Consider the following 17,096-nt stretch of genomic DNA (forward strand, 5'->3'; position numbering starts at 1 on the left):
TGGGAACATTTTGTATAAAACCAGTCTCAGTCACGGTGCAGAGAAAAAAATAAAAATAAATTAAAAAAAAAACGAACTGTGCTGAACGACATTGGTCACATTAAAGTGAAGTCATTGTGTCAATATATATATTTGAGGAAAATTAAACCGAGGAAACTAAAAGTCAAACCGAGTTCAGAGGCCTCTTAGCCAGTCGACCAGTTCTGGGGAGCCTCCAACGATAAACTCAGATTAAAAATCAATCTGCTGCCAAAAGTAAAATAAAAATCTAAATCAACAAACACCAAGTGATCACAGTGATCCATTTACAGATTCTTACCTGCTGAACTTCATTCAGGTTGATTTACATTCTTTCCAGTTTCGTGTATTCAGAAAACATGCAGCTGCTCGCTCTTCACTTCCTTATTTCCGGAAATAAGGATGAGATGAGGTTTTACCATCTGTCCACTAGGTGGCGGCAAAACATCTTCCCAATTGCCTGGTTTGCATTTACTTTAGTTTTCTTAGGGGAAATTTTTTAGTATTAAATAAGAAAGCGAAGAAGAAGCAGCTCAGTTTTACTGAACAGGAAACAATGATTAAGCAAATCAAAAAACGAGAACGCACATTATTTGAAAGCCTAAGTTCTGACCTTTGCAACTAAATGAAATAAGGCGAATAGCAGAAAGTAACTTTAGCAGAGAACACTGTTAGTCCTCAGCGATAGAATGTCAGGGAAATGAAAAAGAAGCAGTCTGATTTAGAGCTGCTGCCAAAAAAATACATCACTGCTCACAACACTAGTGTGCGAGCTGCTGAAGGTGGAGAGGGGACCCCGGTGCTCTCTACACTTAATGATCTATCCCAATCACACAGAATAATAATCTGACTGATGTAGATCATGCATGTTTCTGTTTATTTGTATAAAGATCCTTATCAGAATTATTAAAGTGTATCGTGACATTTTCTCAGGATTGAATTATATTCATCCTTAATATAAAAAAAAAAAAAAAAGAATTGCTCACACTTCACACTGCTGAAGGTGGAGAGGGGACCCCAGTGCTCTCTATCTATCCAAATCACACGGAATAATAATCTATTGATAATGATCATGGATGTTTGTTTATTTATATCAAGATCCTTGTCATTATAACTATTAAAGTGCAGAGTGACATTTACTCAGGATAAAATTATATTCATTTTTATAAAAAAATAAAAAAATAAAAAAAAGAATTGCTCATGCGACATCCTAACACAATGTAGTGAAAGGAAAAAGCTCGAAATAAAATGCCACCCAAGCTCAACTTTTACTATCCTTTTTTGCCAGCTCATACCATCACACTAATATAAATACTGTATATAGTACACATGGTGCTAAAGATGTGTAATGGTACGCACATTCTCATTCTCAGTACTCCTAAATTTGCGGTCAATATCTTTGTGCAAAATAACAGCAAAAAATTTAATTAATTTCTCTCCCTCCCACCAGCTGGTAGGACCTTCCTGTGTACCCTTGCAGAGAAGTGTGTTTGTCCCTCTCTCCCGTGAATGGTGTGAGAAGTAAAACCAGTTGTAGTAAGCCTGTAAGCCTTTTGGTCAGTGTGATGAAAAAAGTAAAAGTGCTGCATTGTGATGTTGGAAGGAAGAAAAGGTGTGTTCAACTACTACTGTTAGTTGCCGTGGCTACCAGCTTCAACGAGCCAAACTAATAGCTAGCTACACTAGAATAAGCTGAGCTAGCTAAGGTGCGGCGCCGCAACTAACTCACTAATTCTTGCCTCCATTTCTACCATCATCCTGCATCTATGACAGGAAGTACTAACATCAAAGGAGGAAGAAGAGGAACTACACATCTAGCACACAGGACAGTTAATTAATCAAGGTGAATAACAGAGACAGCAACACGAGGTAACACACAGCACTACTAGCAGAGACCCCCCACAGACCCCCCGGAGTTTGAGACTGTGTTTACTGTGTCCATATATAAAAAATGTTTTGTACAGCTGAGAGATTAGACCAGAACACCCCCCCCCCCCCCCGACTCCTGATCACACTTCAACAGCACCTGATGTTGGATTTCCTGCGCTGTGGTTCCTTCCGCCCTCCTGGAACAGCAAACGTCCACCCGTCAGCATCCTGATATGAAGAAGGCGTGAAGCAACAATAACAGATGTCAGATGTCACAGATACGATCAACCTCATTTAAAAAAAACAGCCTGCACAAAAATACCCAGAAAAGTTAGGCCATCACACTTTATAAACTTTTTTTTTTTTTTATCTCCATTGATTAACATAATATTTAAGAAGCACCCTCACCAGTTCAACACTCACAGTGAACATAATACAAATAAGCTAGATCAAAGGTGTCAAACTCAATCACACAAGGGACCAAAACTCAATTCACACTTCAAACAGGATGAACATTTATTGAACATAAAGAAGAAAATGAAACAGACAAAATGCTCCATTTCTTCCCCACAAAAAAAAAAAAAAAAAAAAAGAAATGTACTTCAAAAATATTTTGCTCTCCATAAAAAACATCTCCTGTCAAAATAATGAAAAGCGTCCAAATATGAACAATGCCGGTGCAAACATGAAATTATAAATGTAAAAATAAAATTGTAATTGCTATATTCTTTAGTTACAGCCACATCAGCTCCACAAACAAGACAATTAGCTCGTCATCAGGAATGCGGAAATTAGGCTGCTCGCGGTGCATTGTGGGACTTGTAGTATGAGTGTTACGGGCGCCTCATACCAAATAATCCTGTGGGCCTTAACTTTGACAAACATGAACTACATTGTTTCTCCCGCATTTTTAAACACATGAAATCAACTTTCAGACATTTTTAAAAAACAGTTTGTAATATGGCTAATGGCCATTATGTGGTTCTCCGGCTAGACATGTAGCATTTAGCCTTGTTATGAGCAGCAGCTAAATTAGCTTGATATCACCCGCCATGTTCGCTTCACAGTCACTCTCATTGGAAAAAATAAAATGAAAGAAATATATCATACATATTTAAAAGTTTTAGACAAAACCTCCAATCCAGTCAGCTAGCGTCAGGTAGCTACCTCACCAGGATGATCTGGACATCCCTGCTGAGAGAAACTGAAATGCTAAAAAAGGCTCTGGAGAACGAACAGGCCATGAGAGCAGCAGAAACGCAGAGGGCCCGAGAGAATGAGTCCACACTCAGGGAGGAGCTGGACAGGGTGAAAGTGATGTTCTCCAACTACATCAGGTACGATGAGATGCTCAAAAAGACAGAGCCACCTCAGAAGAGATCATCCCCAAACACCTCCGAGTCCTCAAAGAAGGAAGAGCTGCTGGACGGTAAAGAACCAGAGGACAATTGTGGAGGGACTTGGAAACCATTTTCACGTTGGAAACACAGAACTGACGCATTCACAGGCTGCAGAAGTTGCTGCATTTGCAAGATAAAAACAGCAAACTCCAACCAGAACACACGTCCAGTCTGATGGAAATGGAGGCCAACAAAGAGGAAGTGGCAGAAGTTACAGAGGCCGACGAACAGAAAGTCACTGACAACCAGACACCAGTGGAAGAAGTGAGGCCTGGACCAGCACCTGAAAATCCACAGGCCAGCCATGAGCCAACCTTCCCACACAACCCCTTCTTTCTTTTTCCCCTCTTTTTATTTATTATTTTTTTATTTCTCTCTTTCTGTCTTTCCTTTCCTCTATTAAGAAAATAAATGTAAAAAATATATAAAATAAAATAAATAATGTCTTGGTTTTTGTTTTGGTGTCGATCTAAACAGCTTAGAACTGCATCACATGATCTAGAAGGTCCATGTCCCACATTATTGTTCCTAATATAATATAAACCTAACCCTTATATACAAGCCGGGGTTGAGCGAGCAAACAGGTTAGTAATTAACCTGTTTAAAGGTTGTTTAAACCAAGGACCATTGTGTGTGTTATTTTTTGGCAGAAGCATTGCTTTCAATGCTTCCACATTTAAAGTTCAACAGGAAACCCCAAAATAAATTACATCAGTAATTCTGATTTTTTATTATATAAACAATTAGGTAATCAAAACTTAATATGGTAACCAGAAAACGCATGCCACCACCTCAGTTTCACATTTAAATCCAAATTTACTAATATCACATTCAGCAGCCATCTGTGTCATTGAGCAGCAACAACATAACAAATAGAGCCAGCGATTAAACGGGAGGCCAAGCACTGAATCAAGTTGATGTGATTTGCTAATTGGAAGTTCAGCCCATTCAAAATAATCTGACAAAGACTGAAAATGTAAACATATAGAAGAAAAAGCAATGTTCCGTTATGCGTCTTGTAGCATGGACGCCGCCATCTTTCACCACTGTGGCCTGTGACGTCATCGGGTTGGTTAACAGTGGTTGTTTATGACAGACCGTCAAAGATGGAGCCACAGCAACACGGAAAACAAACCGGAGGCCACTACTGTGTTGCTCTTGGTTGGGTTTTGTCGGGTGAAAGCTAAGGGCAAAACTGTCAGTTTCCATAAACTGCCACTGGCTTTGATCGAGGTTCACCCCAAACCCGGGCCACTTCCTACGTCGCCATGTCGGAGTGACGTTGCTTCCGACGTCACTCCAACATGGCGACTCGCATGCTAACTAACCAGGCTAAACTTACAAAATAAATCAATGATATCTACGGTTTTACAGCTTTTTGAGAGCAAACACAAACGAACCCCAGAAAGACAGACAGAAATAACCTCTTCTGGTGGAAAAAAAGATAGCAGACTAGCGAGGAAAGAACCCGAAAGCCTAACCATTCCATCTGCTCTTGGAATGTAAAACCAAACAATACGGTATTAAAAAAAAGACAATAAGTTTAAATGGCGATGTTATTAAAGTTCAGTACGCCACAGCGTTATGTAGGCTACAAACTATCCAACTAACATCAGCAGAGAAACTTTTGCTGAGTGCAATGCTTACCATTCACGATACTTTCGTTGCTCTCCGCCATGTTGAAAGGTCAAAGTTTATCTCATCTCGGCAGCTCGGGTAAACCATGCTTAATCGAATAATAATAATAAAAAAAAAACCTTTGATCAAAATGAAATATTTCAGTTTTTTGCGCCGCAGTCATTCTGAATTATAGTAAAATAAATGAGACATAAACATCAATTGGAAATTTTTGTTTAAATGAGCAAACTAATATTTTTCAACTCTTCCAGCCTGTGTCCACTTATCTCGTCTTAAAGGCTTTTTTTTTCTGCTCGGCAGCTTATGAAAACGTAGATCGGGGTTCTTCATCCTGTTAGTAGTGCACCCTACCACGCAGCAGCTTTTGGCCATTTGTTTGTGTTTGCTGGCACACGGAGAGTGACAAGAGACACTTTGACACAACACAAAGTCAACGGAGAGCTCTGACGGTGTGGGCGGAGCTGAAATGCGCTTTCTCTCGATTGCTGTAGTCATTAAAGATTCGTACGGTTATGAAAGTTTGGGACAGGAAACCTTTTGCAGTCAGGGGTCACCCCTCAATGACTTCAATCAGGCGGCCATTTCCTTACTTTGAAAAATGTCTGTTCGAATAGTCTATGAATAATAATAATAATAATAAAAAAAAGCGTATCACATTCAATACCTTTAAGTGGTTCGAATAATAATAAAATGAAACGACACAATGAGAGAGCAGCACCCAGGCTGATGTCTAAATCTTCTATGTGTCCTTTATCTTATTAATTTTAGATGACATGAGACTTAAAGAGGACAGGAAGAGTTCTCTCGGGTAAACGTTCAATATTTGTACTTGGAAAACGTACACAGTAAGAAACCGCATTTCTAAATTTAATTAATGATTTGAAAGAGAGTGGTTATGCGCGACACCGAGGTCACGCGAGATGGAAATAGCAAAAGAAACGTACCTCTGCGATTTCAGGGAGATATGCACCTGAGAATGAAGATTTACACCCCCGCCCCCCCCAAAAAAAAGGACCTTAAGGGAAAGAAAGAAGAGTACTTATGTTTCTCAGCATCAAAATTGACTGGTGAGAAAAGCTACAGTTCAGATATGGAGGTAAAAGGCTAGTCAGTGACTCATGAACTTCAAGATTCATTCATCCTCGACTGTTTATCCATTTCCGGGTTATGGAAGGATGATGGAGGGGAGTACATCCTGGACAGGTGCTTGTTGAAGCCCCAAAAGGAGTTGAGGAAATCAGATTTCTTGTAAGAGAGTTAGCACAGACCATCACTTGGTTCTGGTTGGAAATGACAAGATTTGTTCAAGGTTTTCTTAAAAAAAAAAAAAAAAAAAGGTTCTCATAATCATAGTTCCTGGGTGTGCACATTGAAGTAGGCCTCTCATGGACCAACAACGCCGCATCACTGGCCAAGAGAGCCCTCTAGATCGTTTGCAAGCCGAGAAGAGCCAGAGACTTTATACAAAGGCACCATCCATCTACTCTGGACTCTGCCTTCCACCCCACCGCACACACACACATACAATGAGGTCCGGGCCCTTGTGGATGGTATCTTGCAAAGCTGCTGAGAAGCCACACAATTGAGTCGCATCACCTTACACACGGCCCTTAAGGCGCACACAGTAATTGATTGTTTGATTTTGTATGTGTCCTCTGCTATTTGCGGTTTTATCCTATTATTCCAGTGATAGTTTGATCAAGCCTATATATTTTAATATGAATTAGACCTGGCAGGCACCAAGGCAGCTGCATCATAACTATTCAACCGAATGAGGACAAAGTTCTTTACCCAAGGCGCATGAAAGAAGTGCGACAGTTTCTCTGCGGTGGTTTGAATTCAGTTTTCTACACGCACATCTTGTAAGTCAGCTGATGTTATGAGTATCCTGTCTGTCGTTTGCTGGAGGTCGACCTCGTCCCCAGTGGGACTGATGCGGACCGAGTCCTCACTAACGCCAAGAAGGTGGAAACACCTTACACATGTTCTGAAATCACTAAACCGGCTTCCTGTGAGTCAAAGGATTTTGAAATCCCCCTGCTGCTCTTTAAAGCACTTCATGGTCTTGGGCCTAAATACCTCCATTCTTATTTACCGCTGCATTCACAAACCACTGACAGCTGCTCCCTTTCTTTTTAAAATTCAATTGATTGTCCTGTTTTATTTCATTTTGGGGTAAGGGTTCCTTGAGGATGGAGGCAGCTCTCCTGTGTGGTGCTCCGCAGAGAAGGCCGTGGAGACCTGATGATCCAAACTTCTGCAGGCGCCACTGGGCCTTCTTCACCAAGCGAGTGTGGCGTTCAGTGTCCAGGTGAGGTCCTCCGTGACATGTTCTTGTTTGTGAGCGTCGCACACTTGGACACACAAAGTGACTTTCAGGCGTGCATGAGTTCAAGAAGATCCTTTCCTTTTCCTCTGAAATACAGAAACACAAGTACATCAGCAACTCCACTGCTCACTGCAGGCTGTGCACACAATGAAAAATGCTAAAAAAATAATAAATGAATGTCTCTTAACATGCCAAACGTTACTCTTACATCCAGATGGAAAGTGGCACCCACTGATTTGGAGTTTCTTAGAAAGAGCAGATTCTCCAGATGAAGGAGGAAAAAAACGAAAAAGGAAACAGCACTCAGAATAACTTGGTTTTGGGGAGAGCATTCATATTGTTTAAATTGAATCAACAGGTTTCTGTAAGGAAAGAGAATTTGCCTTATAAAAATTGATTGACATATTTACATTTGTTTTGATAAACTCCCCATATTGGAAGGTTTACAGGCCAGTCTGTTGTTTGAAGCTGTATTATAAGACATACGCCTGCTCTGTTATTTCTATTCTACTACCTGACTGGTGTGAATTTGTTTACATATATATATTTGGGCACACCGAGTGATCATGTGTCAGCTACGCAGTCACACAGTGGCCATACAGATGGACTCCAAAACACAAATATATTCTAGCTGTAGTTGCTTGAGACCAATTGAGAGCATGATGTGAGCTTGGCTGAATCACAATCCTGAGAGGTGAGAAGGTTCACTTGCTCTTCTTCTTGCTTTGGGCAAAAAGTAGGCTGGTGAATTGACATAATCCTTCAATAAATTCAGATAAATGTATGCAGACTGCCCCGGAGCTGAGTACTCGTAATATGGACTAATTAATGTTTGAATTTCTGTCTTTGTTTGCGCTGTGTGAGACCACATCTTCTGTTTTTGCTCCTGTCAAAAGAGTATTTAAGAGGCGACCTCTCACCTGAAGCCACCACCAGCTGAAAGCAGGAAGGAAGAGGAGAAGATCACCCTGCCACAGGTTTGCTACAGACTCATCTGTCATCTTTGGCCTTCTTTTAAAGAACTAATTACCAAAGTTTTCTGCTGTCTCTGTAAATATGAGTAACATGAACGTGTCTGTCTCTTTTGTTGTTTATGTTTTTTTAAAAGCTCTCATCTGCAGCGTCCACCATGAAGATACTGATTTTGTGTCTCTTTGCCATCGTGGCTCTGAGTGGAGCTAATGGTAAGTATTTACACAGATTATTATTATTATCATCATAATAACAGTAAGGACAACAGACAGACAGCAGTGTGTGGCAACGCTACAAAATAGCAGCATGTGATTAATGCAATTAAAACACACATTTATATTTACATAGATGTGCATTATTAATATTTGCATTCTCTGTTGAAATATTCCCCTGTATTAATAACTGCATTGTTAAATTGTCCAGCACGCCCACATCATGAGGCCAAAGAGGACATGGACATATATGACTGGTATGAATTCTACTACGGCTATAAAAATGCCGCGGACAAAGGTGTGTCTTCTGTGTGTGTGTGTGTTACCAAACCACTAGTCTATGTTGTTGAGATCTTCCTGTTATAACTGCTTTGTTAAAATATTCCAGCTCATCCTGAGGCCAAATTCTTTCCATCTAACTGGGAAGATTTACTGAAAAGTCAAGCGAAAACAGGTCTGTGTTGAGTGTTTCAGTGTGTGTTACAAAACGGTAGTTGTTAAAATCTTCCTGTTATAACTGCTTTGTTAAATATTCCAGCTCACCCACATCATGAGGCCAAAGAGGACATGGACATATATGACTGGTATGAATTCTACTACGGCTATAAAAATACAGACAAAGGTGTGTCTTCTATGTGTGTGTGTTACCAAACAACTACTTTATGTTGTTGAAATCTTCCTGTTATAACTGCTTTGTAAAAATATTCCAGCTCACCCTGAGGCCAAATTCTTTCCATCTAACTGGGAAGATTTACTGAAAAGTCAAGCGAAAACAGGTCTGTGTTGAGTGTTTGAGTGTGTGTTACAAAACACTATTTTGTTAAAATCTTCCTGTTATAACTGCTTCGTTAAAATATTCCAGCTCACCCACATCATGAGGCCAAATTTGACTGGGAAGACGTTGACTGGAGCCAATACCTTGATAAGAAACACAATGGAGCCGAAAGAGGTCTGAGTATGTGTGTGTGTGTGTGTGTTACCAACAAACTAGTCTACATTGTTGAAATCTTCCTGTTATAATGGCTTTGTTAAATATTCCAGCTCATCCTGAAGCCAAAATGATAGCACCTCCCTGGCCAAGGAATCAAGCGAAAACAGGTCTGTGTGTTTAGTGTTTCAGTGTGTGTTACAAAACACTAGTTGTTGAAATCTTCCTGTTATAACCGCTTCGTTAAATATTCCAGCTCGTCAACATCATGAGGCCAAAGAGGACTGAGACATGTACGACTACTATGACTTCTACTGCAGCACAAAGAGGCGGACCGAGTCCTGTTCTGGATCCTTCCAGGAAACATGACGGGATGTTTGTGTGGTCTCATCTGTCTGTAGCAGAATTGTCTTGATGGATTGATCTCCGAGCTGAGTCTGTCTCATATCTAATCTGAAATTTCCAACTGTGTTTTCTTCTCTCTTACCATCCTGTTACTTGGGGAATGGAACAAGTAAGCAGGGTTTTCTCTGGGTTTGGGGCCTTTAATAAAACATTTAGCCAGGTATGAAGATAATCTCTTTTGTCTGCTCTGTATTCTTCCTTCTTGTCTAATGCAAATAAAAAAATGCTTGTGCAGCAAAACAAAAAAAAACAAACAAAACTCCAGGTTTGGCATTTTGTTTCCAATTTTCTGATGACAAGTGGGATAATTTAAGATGCGCACTGTTTTTGGATACACATTACAGGCCCAAGCAGGCTGCATCTACATGTACACGAGGTTTTTATTATTATTATTATTTCTCATCACATATTATTTGTTATAAAATGGCCAGTTCAATTAAAGCAAACTTATTGGTTCAAAGGGGTTGTATAATAAAACTGTCTGTTAGATAGTTACTTTATTTATCCTGATGGGCACGAACATGCATACATCATTCACACAACAAGGACACAATGAGACATAACGGCATGAATATGCAATGAAGAAAAAGCAGTGGAAGAGAAAATACCCTAAATTGTAGAAAAGAGGAAGAAAAACATTTGCATACGATGAGGAGATGAAAAAAGCAGCACTTGTCCATCATCATGACCTCCCTTCTTTCCCGACCGTGGCATTAAATGTTCTGATGGCCCGACGACAACACTGTGGACACGATGGATTGGTAGAATACTGTTGTGGGAATTTTGGGGGTCAGATAGCGTGTTGCACGTTGCAACCAACCCAGGACAAGCAACTTTTGCCATGATTAGAGTCATGAAAGATGACTTCATTCTGGGTTGTGACCTCGGATGAAGACAAGAGGGGCCTCGGGGATACATGAGCCCCGAGACGGGGGTCTCGGAGCCGGGAAAAATTTGACATAAAATAATCCTTCGGGCTTAAACTTTGACATGCCTTAACTACATTGTTTCCCCGCATTTGTATCACACGAAATGAACAAATTAAAATAATTTTTAGACATTTTTTTTCTCCAAAATGTTAAAATGTGACTAACCGCCATCATGTGGCTGTCCAGCTCGGCACGTAGCATTCAGACATATATTCATATATACGTAGCATTTAGCTTCGGCATTAGCGGCAGCTAAGTTAGCTTGATATCATCCTCCATGTTCACTTCACATCAACACAACATTAATATCCTGACTGGTCTTTAGCTTCACACTCACTCTCATGAGACAAATGAAAACAAAATAAAGAAACAACACACAGTTCGACGATTTCTGACAACACCTCCAATCCAGTCAGCTAGCGTCAGGGAGCTAACTCACCGGGATGATCCGGACAAATGGAAGAACCGCCACCGGAGTTCCTCGCCGACATTTCTCTCTCTTCTCCAGCTGTTGCAAGTGCACGACCTCGGTGTGCGGCTCGGGAAGGTCCCCTCAATGTGGAAAACTTCATACTTCGTCCCTGTTCCACAAAGAAGGGGAGTCAGTGAGCTCACTGACCGACCACATGATGCTTTGGCCCCGACTGTCCACCGTTCATGTGGACCCGCTGATCTAATGTCAATTTAAGTGGATTTGCTTCTACTCAGATAATAATAATAATAATTTTTAAAAACAGTATGGAGCTCAATACGCACAGCAAAAGGCTGTACTACATTATAATGTGCTTTAAATATTACTGACTGCTTCAGTGCTCTTCTCGAGAACACCGAAGTTTCGGTTTGTGACTTTGTAATGAAATGTGTGTGAAGGTTTTTTTTTTTTTATGTATCTGTTGGTGATGTCATCCATTCTGTCAGTGATGTCATCATCCTACTCTGCTGCGTAAGATTGACGCTGTGATGTCATTGGCTCCCCATCATTCCATGTAAATTCCAGCTGGCACACAGAGTCACATCACAGTACATGCACAGCAGCACTACAGCTTTGAGAAATCGGAGCACACAGATAAACACAAACATCATGCCAAAGAGGATGAAGATCGCACATGGAGGCCAAAATAACGCCGACGCAGCAGAAGAAGGCCTGCTGAGGGAAAATGAAATGCTGAAAAAGGCTCTGGAGAACGAACAGGCCCTGAGAGCGGCAGAAACACAGAGGGCCTGAGAGAATGAGTCCAAACTCAGGGAGGAACTGGAGAGAGTGAAAGTGATGTTCTCCAACTAAAAAGGTCTGAGAACAAACAGCTGGGTGGTGTCTGAATACACACTGACTGGCAGAGACAGAGACCCAAAATCACAGTTTCTCAAACGCCTGCTCATGTATCCCCGAGGCCCCTCCTGTCTTCTTCCGAGGTCACAACCCAGAATGAAGTCATCTTTCATGAATCTAATCGTGGCAAAAGTTGCTTGTTTTTTAACATCAAGGCCACTCTACAGGATGAGCAGGCTTTTGGACATCATGCAGCCTCTGCACCTGCCTTTAGTTGTCCCGTGAGCCTTTTTATTATACAACCCCTATGAACCAATACGTTTGCTTTAATATTTAATATATTTTATATCTAACAGTAATGTGTGATGAGAAATAATAATAATAATAAAAACCTCATGTACATGTAGATGCAGCCTGCTTGGGCCTGTAATGTGTATCCAAAAACTGTGCGCATCTTAAATTATCCCACTTGTCATCAGAAAATTGGAAACAAAATGACAAACGAGAAGGTTTTTTTTTTTTTTGCTGCACAAGCATTTTTTTATTTGCATTAGACAAGAAGGAAGAATACAGAGCAGAAAAAAGAGATTATCTTCAGACCTGGCTAAATGTTTTATTAAAGGCCCCAAACCCAGAGAAAACCCTGCTTACTTGTTCCATTCCCCAAGTAACAGGATGGTAAGAGAGAAGAAAACACAGTTGGAAATTTCAGATTAGATATGAGACAGACTCAGCTCGGAGATCAATCCATCAAGACAATTCTGCTACAGACAGATGAGACCACACAAACATCCCGTCATGTTTCCTGGAAGGATCCAGAACAGGACTCGGTCCGCCTCTTTGTGCTGCAGTAGAAGTCATAGTAGTCGTACACGTCTCAGTCCTCTTTGGCCTCATGATGTGGGTGAGCTGGAATATTTAACAAAGCAGTTATAACAGGAAGATTTTAACAACGTAGACTAGTTTGTTGGTAACACACACAGGCACACACACTCAGACCTCTTTCAGCTCCATTGTGTTTCTTATGAAGGTATTCGCTCCAGTCATCATGTGGGTGAGCTGGAATATTTAACGAAGCGGTTATAGCAGGAAGATTTTAACAACGTAGACTAGTTTTATGGTAACAGGCACACACACTCAGACCTCTTTCAGCTCCATTGTGCTTCTTATGAAGGTATTCGCTCCAGTCAACGTCTTCCCAGTCAAATTTGGCCTCATGATGTGGGTGAGCTGGAATATTTTAACGAAGCAGTTATAACAGGAAGATTTTAACAACGTAGACTAGTTTGTTGGTAACACACACAGGCACACACACTCAGACCTCTTTCAGCTCCATTGTGTTTCTTATGAAGGTATTCGCTCCAGTCATCATGTGGGTGAGCTGGAATATTTAACGAAGCGGTTATAGCAGGAAGATTTTAACAACGTAGACTAGTTTTATGGTAACAGGCACACACACTCAGACCTCTTTCAGCTCCATTGTGCTTCTTATGAAGGTATTCGCTCCAGTCATCATGTGGGTGAGCTGGAATATTTAACGAAGCGGTTATAACAGGAAGATCTCAACAACATAGACTAGTTGTTTGGTAACACACACACACAGAAGACACACCTTTGTCCGCGGCATTTTTATAGCCGTAGTAGAATTCATACCAGTCATATATGTCCATGTCCTCTTTGGCCTCATGATGTGGGTGAGCTGGAATATTTAACAAAGCAGTTATAACAGGAATATCTCAACAACTAGTGTTTTGTAACACACACTGAAACACTCAACACAGACCTGTTTTCGCTTGATTCTTCATTGAATTTAAGTAATTATATGAATTAATTAATTGAATTTATATTATATTTATATTATATAGGTACTATGAATTTGGCCTCAGGATGTGGATGAGCTGGAATATTTAACAATGCAGTTATTAATACAGGGGAATATTTCAACAGAGAATGCAAATATCAATAATGCACATCTATATAAATATAAATGTGTGTTTTAATTGCATTAATCACATGCTGCTATTTTGTAGCGTTGCCACACACTGCTGTCTGACTGTTGTCCTTACTGTTATTATGATGATAATAATAATAATCTGTGTAAATACTTACCATTAGCTCCACTCAGAGCCACGATGGCTAACAGACACAAAGTCAGTATCTTCATGGTGGACGCTGCAGATGAGAGCTTTTAAAAAAACATAATCAACAAAAGAGACAGACATGTTCATGTTACTCATATTTGCAGAGACAGCAGAAAACTTTGGTAATTAGTTCTTTAAAATAAGGCCAAAGATGACAGATGAGTCTGTAGCAAACCTGTGGCAGGGTGATCTTCTTATCTTCCTTCCTGCTTTCAGCTGGTGGTGGCTTCAGGTGAGAGGTCGCCTCTTAAATACTCTTTTGACAGGAGCAAAAACAGAAGATGTGGTCTCACACAGTGCAAACAAAGACAGAAATGCAAACATTAATAATAATGTAATGTACGTAATGTACTCAGCTCCGGGGCAGTCTGCATACATTTATGAATTTATGAATTTATCGAAGGATTATGTCAATTCACCGGCCTACTTTTTGCCCAAAGCAAGAAGAAGAGCAAGTGAACCTTCTCACCTCTCAGGATTGTGATTCAGCCAAGCTCACATCATGCTCTCAATTGGTCTCAAGGAACTAGAATATATTTGTGTTTTGGAGTCCATCTGTATGGCCACTGTGTGACTGCGTAGCTGACATATGATCACTCGGGATCTTGTGCCCAAATATATATATGTAAACAAATTCACAACAGTCAGGTAGTAGAATAGAAATAACAGAGCAGGCGTATGTCTTATAATACAGCTTCAAACAAAACAGACTGGCCTGTAAACCTTCCAATATGGGGCGTTTATCAAAACAAATGTAAATATGTCAGTCTAATATAAATAATATGATTGATGAGAGCACACCAGAAATTTTCAACCTGTTTGATGTTTTGTTTTGGGCACTGGTGTGTTTTGAGTTGGTGTTCATGACACAGAAAGGCTTCACAGAGAGGGAATCTCATCTTCCAGACCCAGTTTCCCCCAAAAACACCTCCCGTACGACCGGCATCAGTCACATTCATCCTTTCAAACCTTCATTGTTGCTGTTGTTGTTGTTTTTTAAGGCAAATTCTCTTTCCTTCCAGAAACCTGTTGATTCAATTTACACAACATGAATGCTCTCCCCAAAATCAAGTTATTCTGAGATGTGCTGTTTTCCTTTTTCTTTTTTTTCCTCCTTCATCTAGAGAATCTGCTATTCCTAAGAAACTCCAAATCAGCTGGTGCCACTTTCCTTCTGGACATAAGAGTTATGTTTGGCATGTTCAGAGACGCTCATTTATTATTTTTCATTGTGTGCACAGCCTGCAGTGAGCAGCGGAGTTGCTGATGTGCTTGTGTTTCTTTATTTCAGAGGAAAAGGAAAGGACTTCCTTGAACTCATGCACGACCTGAAAGTCCCTTTGTGTGTCCAAGTGTGCGACGCTGTCAAGGCAGGCAACTGTTTGCACCTCATTTTGCACATGTCATACTCTTGGATTTTGCACGCTGACTGTTGCACAGAGAGGTCGATATCATTGTTTCGTTCCTGCGCATAAGACAATGAACACTTAAAATCTCGAAAGTTCAGTACGAACTAAAGAATCTTTGTATGTTGGAGCGTTGTGTGAATACGTTGTGGGAGGTTTTTGGTTTTGTTTTTTGTTTTTTGCCTTTGTGATGTTTTGTCCGAGCTGCCACATATTTGAAAAGTGACAGATCTGTTTTTAACACTTGATTGGCAGTGCAAAAGGAGAAACAATAGGCCGACAAAAGAGCTGTCCCTTAAGCTGGACAACGTGGAGGCATTTAGGCCCAAGACCATGAAGTGCTTTAAAGAGCACCAGGGGGATTTCAAAATCCTTTGACTCACAGGAAGCCGGTTTAGTGATTTCAGAACATGTGTAAGGTGTTTCCACCTTCTTGGCGTTAGTGAGGACTCGGTCCGCATCAGTCCCACTGGGGACGAGGTCGACCTCCAGCAAACGGCAGACAGGATGCTCATAAGATCAGCTGACTTGCACGATGTGCGTGTAGAAAACTGAATTCAAACCACCGCAGAGAAACTGTCGGGCTTCTTTCATCCACCTTGGATAAAGAACTTTGTCCTCATTCGGCTGAATACTTATGATGCAGCTGCCTTGGTGCCTGCTTTACGGCTGCCAGGTCTAATTCGGCATTAAAATATATACGCTTGATCAAACTATCACTGGGATAACGGGATAAAAGAGCAGAAGACAGAAGACACATACAAAATCAAACAAAAGCCCAATTACCGTGTGGGCCTTCAGGGCTGTGTGTAAGGTGATGCAACTCCACTGTGTGCCTTCTCAGCACACGGGAGGGTGGCACAGTCCAGAGAGCAGATGGATGGGGCCTTTGTAGAAAGTCTGCGGATGGGGAGTCCTAACAGTCCTAACAGTGGAGGCCGAAGTTCATTTGACTTGAAACCAAAATGATCCCACAACGCAGAAGTTGTACTTTGTTAAGAAACATGGTTTTCCAAATCCACTGTCAACATGATGCTTTAGCTGAAAGCAGGATGACAGTCTAGTCCCTCCCCAAATGCTCGACCGCCCAATTATAATTTAGCTGAACCCAGTTGGGCTTGCAGACTCCCTACATTATGACAGGACCAGCGGGACAGTGCCAAGCCACACTTCTTCTTTATTACCAACACTGAACCAAACATCCAGTGAAAACCAAACGTGTGCTGGCTTTATGTTATGGCCATTTCTCAATAGCGCATCCCACGAAACTACCCAATTCTCTTTGGATTGTTAGCGTTAAGGTTCACAACTCTAAATCAATGAGCGAGAGGCATCTTCCGATGGTACATTTCTTTTTATCTTTCACTTGTCAAACATTGAAACACCGGAGTTTACACAGACCTGGCATTAAAACCTTTTCTGACTCTGCTTCTCTGTAGCGAACTCATTTTTGGTGAACTACAACTCCCAGTCCTCTCCCACTCTCTCCCACCCCAAACCTGTTCAATCCCAATTCAACTCCTGTCTGTCACAGAGTAAAGCTCTACTGGTCTAAAGAGTGCAGCTTCAAACTCAAGTC

Source organism: Echeneis naucrates, chromosome 2 (genome assembly GCF_900963305.1).
Source record: "Echeneis naucrates chromosome 2, fEcheNa1.1, whole genome shotgun sequence".
Classification (NCBI taxonomy): Eukaryota; Metazoa; Chordata; class Actinopteri; order Carangiformes; family Echeneidae; genus Echeneis; species Echeneis naucrates.